Source organism: Cryptomeria japonica, chromosome 2, assembly GCF_030272615.1.
Source record: "Cryptomeria japonica chromosome 2, Sugi_1.0, whole genome shotgun sequence".
NCBI classification, from domain to species: Eukaryota; Viridiplantae; Streptophyta; class Pinopsida; order Cupressales; family Cupressaceae; genus Cryptomeria; species Cryptomeria japonica.
Genome location: NC_081406.1, coordinates 256923536 through 256932320, shown reverse-complemented (window position 1 = coordinate 256932320; position 8785 = coordinate 256923536).

Here is an 8785-nt window from a genome sequence, read left to right as displayed (position 1 = left end):
AAGGAAATGGGTCGATTTGTTATGGTTTTTATATTCATGATTATATCTATCTAACCATACATGTAATGACTTAATTGAAGTGTTGTGTCTTACAGCTTGCAGATACTTATTACACTTTTCACAGACACATTTATGGCGCCCACCGTGGGGTAGAAGACTATATCTTTCGGCCTCAAAGACTAACTTTTTTTATTTTTTGGATTTATTTTTTGGATTTTTGTCTGTACAGTTACTACAAAATATCGTACGAATTTTCCCATAGGCCCGAATGATAAATTGCAGATATCGTACGGTCCGTTGTGAATTATCATACGACCCGGTGAGAATTATCATATGATATTTAGTGTTCTTATATCAAAAATAGATTGCATTTTTCAGGTTCTTCATTGAATTTTTATCATACTAACATTGACCCTGTCTTGTTGTCTATTTGTCTGAGAAATTTTCATAGCCTAATCAGTTTTTGTAGAACACTTGTCGAAGAATATGCTTGTCGCACAAAGACAATATGACTACTAATTCGTTGTCTTTGAAGGTTGCCTAAGGAGATTCGAGTAAACATCATGTATTCTTTAAATTTATTTTTTTTAGGCACCTAAATTTCTATCTGGTTAATGAACAAATCTATCTTTCATGTTTTAAGAAAATCCTTAGAGGTAGGAGAGTATGCTCTTGTCTGCACAGACAATCAGAAATCCAAACCCTTGAGGTTTTTTCTAAATTTGAGATTAGTGTACCTTTAGCGGGCCTGTCACTGTGGGAAAAAGTAATCACCTTGTGAGAACGACCCAAGTGAGTACAGCTAGACCTGAACATTCCAACTCACTATAATAAATAGGTCTCTGGTGATTAAAGTCTCAGAGCATGGGATTATTTGAGTTTTCTCTTTGAGATCTCTCATATCGGACATTTTGTAGGGCCTCACAGTCTCAATCATGTTTACGTGACTACAACTTGTTTCGGTACCTTGTCGGGCTATAGGCCTCAATAATTCTTGCGTGACTTCAAGGGGTAATTTCGAACGGAATTCTTGACTAAGAACTATAAGATAGAGGCTACCCGATTCACCTCTGAAAGGTTGATAATCTTTGTGCAAGAGAGATAGTAACTCTCCCAAGACACTTGCCATATTGTGCCCCCATTAGCATTTGGAGTCAACTAATACGACATTGAGAATCCATTGTGAGAGACTCAACGGCCATATTTTGATTAGTTTTTGGGTGTGTACCTAAGTCAACAAGCAAAGGTTTTCTTTTCTAAGCCAACTTCCATAGGGTTAGCATGTTGTGATTGAAGTCATTATACATCTTGCGTGTTTATTATGTTTTCATCCCTGAAACCTAAACTGAACTGGAGAAAACAATAAACAACTCAGTGATCAAAACTTTGTCCGTGTCAAAAACTAGTCTACCTTAGATGTCAAAACTTTGTCCGTGTCAAAAACTAGTTTACCTCAGTCGTCAAAACTTCGTCTGTGTCCAAAACTGGTCATCGTCTGTCATTAAAAATTGTCTGTCAGAATCTCATCTCTATCCAGTAAACTATTGTCCGAGTCTTCTGAAATATTGTCCTACTACATACCTATTATCGTACGATATTTCACCTATACTTACAATTTGTCATCTGACCCTAGTTTAGTTGTCGTATGAGATCTGATAAATTGTCATCCAGGTTAGGGAAGTATCGTATGAGCCTAAATTTTGTTTCGTACAAAAAAAACATCTCATTCATCAATTTATCGTCTGAGGTCTACCCATTTGTCATGCGAACCTAGATAGCAACTTGTATGAAATATTGTGTTCATCGTACTGAGGTCAATAAACTATCATCTGGGTCTGTAAACTCTATCGTACGAATTCCTGATTTTTGTCAGTCCAGAATAGTCAAACTTGACTAAAACAACCTACAACAAGCATAAAACTGGTTATCATCATTCTGAGAATAAACAAATCTAGATAGTGTACCCCTATTGTTCTGTTGCGCAATTTTGTCAATCATCTTCCAGCTAGTTCAATCAACTATCTATCAAACTTAAGTTACTTAGACAACGTCTTACACAAGATAGATCATTCCTGAAACCAAACTGAGTCTTGGTCATTTCTCTCAAATCAAACTAAATTACTTAGATAACGTCTTACATAGGATAGATTGTTCCTAAAACCAGACTGAGTCTTAGTCACTTCTCTCAATCAACACTTTAAACGAACAACTAGCTCTAAATTTGATCTTGACTTCTACATCACATACAAGCTCTAGGTCACATCAGTCATAAAAGTGCCTATTCAAACCAGAAGTTCCTATAAGAAAGCTAACAAAGGCAAAGGAAAATCCTTTTCATATCAGGATAATCCATTTTACAAAGAAGACCCTGTCACTAATAAACCTTCATCATCAGAAATACCAGTTTTTTATCAACCCTTATCCCCCACCATGTCTGGAGCAAGGCGAGAAAGACAAGCTGCTAAACACGATGACCATGACAACCTCAACACCCATGCTACTGACAGTGATTCCTCATCAAGTGGTTCCAAAGTCTCTGAGCCCACATAAACTATTATAAATAAATCTCTAAAAGATAAACATTTCTAAAACATGATGAAAATTATCATGACTAGGGAAAAAGGACTATTTTCTAGAACTAGCGAAACAAGGTACCAAACTTCCTACTGGTTATAATGTTGAGACCCTTGTCACTAAAGAGGAAGATACACGCTTAGCAATGGTAAATAAATAATTGCAAGCGTTACAGACTGAAGTCACAAAACTGAAAAACAAGGACAAATCACCAAAGCAATATTCTCTAGACACGATATGCCCATTTCCATTTGACAAAAACCTTTACATGCCTCCATTTCCTTCAAGAGTGGAGATTCTGAAGTTTGACAAATATGATGGCAACGCAGATCTTCAAGACCATGTTAGAGGATTTTGTGCTTTATGTATGGAATTCATGCACGAACAAACATATCTCATGCTCCTTTTCCCAAGAAGTTTAGGAGGGCAAGCTATGGAATGGTTCTCAAGCCTACCTATGGGAATCAAAACTTTTGAAGAACTAATCCAATTATTTCTACAACAATACTCCTATAACATTCATCATCCAGTCACTATGATTGAACTTTGCAATACTAAACAAAAAATGGGAGAGCCCTTTCTCACTTTCCTCCAACGTTGGAGAAAGACGTTCTCTAGATATTCATGACCTATTCCAGATTCTGAAAAGATGGATATCTTCGTCAACAACTTGATCCCTGAATTGAAATATAGTATCCAAATGCAAGTGTACCCTTCATTTAACAAAATGGTAGACAGTGTGTTGGAGTTATCTTTTATTAGCTAATAATTATTTATTTAATTATTTGTCTATTATACTTCATGCTTAAGCTAAACTTAGGAATCTTATAATTCTTTAGGGCTTTCTCTTTTAGGGTTTTGAGTATCCACTTATAAGGAATCTCTCTTTGTATTTTCATAACAACTGTAATTATTGAATTGCATTCTTGTTGCACAATCAATATGACTCATCTTTTCTGGATCTCTGAATTCTAACCTCCATAGCTTTTTTGCTTCTCTCTTTCTGTGACAGGTTTGCATGCAGGTGATCTTTGGGAGCTGTAGAGTTGATTTTTTCTCAACTCCAACATGGTATCAGAGCCTACATTTGTTGTTGCTTGTTCTTGATTTTTCAGAAGACTTTTCGGAGGAGGGTTTCAAGCTTTTTCAAAGTTTCTTTATTGGATCTGGGGTAGTTGTTTTGTTTCTGATCATTTTGGGCTCAATCGAACTTCACCGTTGAGCTCAGAAGGCCCAAAAACCCCCCATTTCCATATAAAATTTATCAAATTTTGACAAATTTGGGTTTTGCAATTTTTTTTGGTTTTGCACTTTTTGACACGAATTTCAAGAAATTCATCAAAAAAAACATTAAAAAAACTTTTTAGAGCAATTTGGGCCAAAAAAGACCTCACCATTGGCTTCCAAAGGGCATTTCCAATCATTTAGATATATAATTCGACCCTATTTTGGTGACAAGGACATCTAGGCCATGGTTTTTTCATTGGTACGCTTTACGATGCACAAAAATCCGTATGGCTCTAACCACAAATGTGACAGAAAATTTTCATCAAAAAAAAAATTATTTTTTTTTACTCTTTTTATGCCCTAAAAGAGGGGTTTTTTTCTTTAGGCCATAACTTGGTCATACGAAGGTGCTTTTTCAAAAACTTTATACTGTCGGAAAGCTCTTTTTGAGCTCTCTCCAGATCTAGAGGTTTGATCTTATGGCTTTTCTTTTTTGATGTTGTTTTTTTTTCTATCAAAGCCAGAAAATTCTTTTTTGCACTTCGAGAGACATAACCTGAGCATCCGAACTCTGTTTTTTGAAAACTTTATATAGTTCGAAAGCTTCTTCTATGTACTTTCCAGTCATATGGGTTTTCTTTCCAGATTCTTCTTCACGAATATTTTATTCAATTTTTTTCTTTTTAGCACTCTAGTAGATATCTTGGTTGTTTTAGGTCCTGGGATCTCTTCTCTAAGTAGGATGTCTCGATTTTTGTTGTTCTTTTTGTTTCCAGTCTTCTTATCATTGTAGCATTTTATTTATGCAAACGCACTGTGATAAAGTGTCATCGTGCATTGTATAATTGGGATCTCACACATCTTGTGCCTTATTGTACATGCACTACTTATAAAGTGCCATGGGGGGGTTCATGTTTGCCATCTACCATTGTCCAGTGAGTATTCCTTCCATGACATTCGCCTCATGATGTGTGTCAAGTGAGTGTTCCTTCCATTACACTATGTACTTTCTCAGCACCTTTGATGTTCCTGGTTCTTCGTCGTGCAGTTCTTGTTAGTCATTCTTTCCAGTGTACCTATCCCTCTCCCTTTTCAGCATTATGGGGAGGTTTGTCCTGTTGGTTCTAATGCTTCCTTGGTTCGATTGATCAGCTCTTCAGGCTTTGGTTTCTCATGCTATTTGTATCTTCGAGTTCAGTTGTTTGCCTATGTTTGCCATTTGATTTGAGTAGTATCAGTTGAGGGCACTCATGCAAATTGCAGTCTTCTCTACCTGGTCATGTTCTATTTCAGTGGAGGTTCTTCAGATCAACAGTTACTCTTCGACAGTGTTTGCAGCTATTTCCTACTTCAGTGGTGTTCTTCTTGCTTTTCCATCTTTTTTTGGAGTAGAGTTTTTTTCCCACGTGGTTTTCTCTATTTCTCTGGTTCATAGAGATTTGGTTGTGATTGGGTACATCATTAGGCCTTGTTGTCGGGACCCAAATTTTCCTTCATGTAGTTACATTTTTTGCTTCATGCATTTAGTTTTTTAGCTACTCCCTAAGTTCATCTTAAGGGGGGGTGTTAGAGTTATCTTGTATTAGCTAATAATTATTTATTTAATTATTAGTCTATTAAACTCTACGCTTAAGCTAAATTTGGGCATTTAATAAATATTGTAGGTATTTAATAATTATCCCTTTAGGGTTTCTTTAGGGCTGCATATCTTTAGGGTTTCTATTATCCTTTTATAAAGATTGTATTGTACTTTTTTATTCAACCCATTCCCTCTCTGAATGATAATCTTATTCTTCAGAGGATTTATGTTTTTTTGTTTTATGCGCCTCCATTTTTCTCTTGTGACAGGTATTTGCATGCAAGTGTTCTTGGGATTCTAAAATTGTATTTTCTCAACTTCTTCATGGTATCAGAGCCTACATTTGTTGTTGCTTGTTCCTGACTTTTTAGAAGATATTTTGGAGGAGGGTTTCAAGCTTTTTCAGAGCTTCTTTATTGGATCTGAGGTAGCTGTTTTGTTTCTGATCATTTTGGGCTCAAACGGACCTCATTGTTGAGCTCAGAATGCCCAAAAACCCCCCATTTCCAAATAAAATTTGTCAAATTTTGACGAATTTGGGTTCTGCAATTACTTTTGGTTTTGCCCTTTTTTTACACGAATTTCGAGAAATTCATCAAAAAAAACATTAAAAAAAATTTAGAGCAGTTTGGACCAGAAAAGACCTCACCATTGGCTTCCGAAGGGCATTTCCAGTCATTTTGATATATAATTTGACCTATTTCGGTGACAAGGGCATCTAGGCCATGTTTTTTTCATTGGCACGCTTTATGAGGCACAAAATCCATATGACTGTACCTGCAAATGCATTAGAAAATTTTCATCAAATATATATATATATATAATAAATAAAAAAATTACCTTTTTTATGCCCTAAAAGAGGGGTTTTTTTCTTTTGGCCATAACTTGGTAATACGAAGGCGCTTTTTCAAAAACCTTATATCATCAGAAAGCTCTTTCCGAGCTCTATCCAGATCTGGAGGTTTGAACTTTTGATTTTGCTTTTTGGATGGCATTTTTTTGCTATCAAAGCTAGAGGTTCCTTTTTGCACTCCGGGAGACATCACTTGAGCATCCGAACTCCATTTTTCGAAAACTTTATATTGTTGAAAAGCTTGTTCTATGTACTTTCCATTCATATGAGTGTTCTTTCCAGATTCTTCTCTAGGTATATTTTATTCAATTTTTTTCTTTTCAACACTCTGGTGAATATCTTGGATGTTTCAGGTCCTGGGATCTCTCTCTTTGAGTAGGATCTCTCATCTTGGGTTGTTCTTTTTGTGTTTCCAACCTTATGTCTCTTATAATCTTTGTATACATCATTTTGTAAGCATTTCTTTTTTTGCAAACGCACTGAGATAAAGTGCCACTATGATGTTACTACTTATCAAGTTGCCATTAGTTTTATGTTCAGAGTTATTCTATATACTCTAGTCGGTTATCTCTACCAAGATATTTAGTCGGTATGCACAGTCCAATCGATTATAGAAGAAAGTAGTCTCAGAGCATAGTATACATCGAGTTGTCTACCAAGTATCATTCCATGTCTACCGAGTAGCAAAGATGACACACCGAGTTGATATACACCGAGTGAAACGTGTTACCAGATTCATTGAACCTGGGCATACATATGAAAACGTGTTACAATATCAAGGCACATAGAACCGTTATCACATTGGAAATTGTACTTAAAGATAGTGTATGATTTTGAGGTCATCTAACCAATGAAATATTTTTCATGGTTATTCATTCGATAAAACATGTTTGTAAGATCAAAACAATGAATGGATCACCGACATAAGAGATATATTTATACAACATGGATTAAGATTAGATATATACATGTAGCATGACAAAAAGGAAGATATAGAAATATATGAAGCAAGACATGTGAAAGCACTAAGTGTTATGACTGTTACAGAGACACAAAGGTCACTGAGAAGGATTTCAGAGAACAGTCAAAGAACAGAGTAAACAGAAGGGTTTACCGAGTTACTATATGGGTTACTGAGGTATGCTATAAGCAAGGTAATCTTATTCTGAGCACATAGAATCTGCTATAACATTCCAAATGTAAAGTTGCAAATATTTGTAATGATTTAACTGTAATATTTTGAAGTTGTACGAAAAACCTTTAACAGGGTAAAAGACTCTAATCAAGTCTATAAATTGTAAAGCCTCTAACCAGGTGCAGCATTTAGATTAAGTGTTGTAAAATCCTTTAGCAAGGTAGATCTAACAGATCTTGATACTCCTAATAGGGTAAGCTATCAGAAATAGCTAAACATGTAGCTCTAACCAAGAAACCTTTATTATTGTAGTAGTGAAGTTGTGGGTGCCATCCCCACCGTAGTTTTTCTCTCTAACCAAGAGTTTCTACGTAACCAAAATATATGTGTTATGGAGTGAATCATGTATGATTGTTATCTATTTGTTTTATCTTTATATTATGTTACTGCACTATTCGATTTATGCATAAAAGTAAAGTTAGTGTTGGAGAAAAGTTTTGAAGCACTGATTCACCCCTCCCCTCTCAGTACATTAGCTTTCCATATTGGATCTAACAATTGGTATCAGAGCTTCAATCTTGGAAAAGGGTTTAACTGCCTAAAGAGAAAGATCTTATCAATGGAAGGCTATAAACAATCTCGGAGGATTGTGTATCTACAAGAAGAGTTGGATCATGCAAATCAAGTGATTGCAGACATGCAAAGGCAAATGCAAAAATCTTTGAAAGTAAGAAGAAGATTATTTGATGATTTTCAGGACTCTCAAGAGTTAGTGGAACAAATTGAGACATCATCTGAGAATAGTATATCTGAAGAGACTAAAGAAATGATTGGAGTATTGAAAGAAAAGAACAAAGTACTGGCTGATCAACTAAAAGCAATGAAAAAAGAACATGAACATTTCAGCACACAGATGACTGAAAATCTTGATGCATTGAGGACAACCAATGATAAAGTAAGAGATCTAGAAAGAGAGAAACAACAACTTGAAGCCTTAGTATCTGATAAGAATGATGAAATCACAAGGATGACTGGAATTCAACAAAACCTGTCAGATCAACTAGGTTATGCACATCATGAAGCAAATCTGAAAAATTATAAGAATCAAGCATTGAAACTTGAAGTATCAAGGTTGACCGATGAACTTGTAACAGAGAAGAAATCCAAAGAAACACTGAAGAAGAGTTATGAAGCATCAAAGATGTTGGATGAGCAACTGAATACAAGATGGCCCAACAAAGATGCAGGACTCGGTTACAAAGGAAAAGACTCTACCGAGAAGGGAATTCATACTACTGAGAGAGGAGAATCATCAAAGCAAGCTAGGAATAGGAAGAACATCGAAAGAAAGAAGCCTATTTGCAACTACTATGGAAATCAAGGTCACACTACCAACATGTGCCAAATCAGAAAAGGT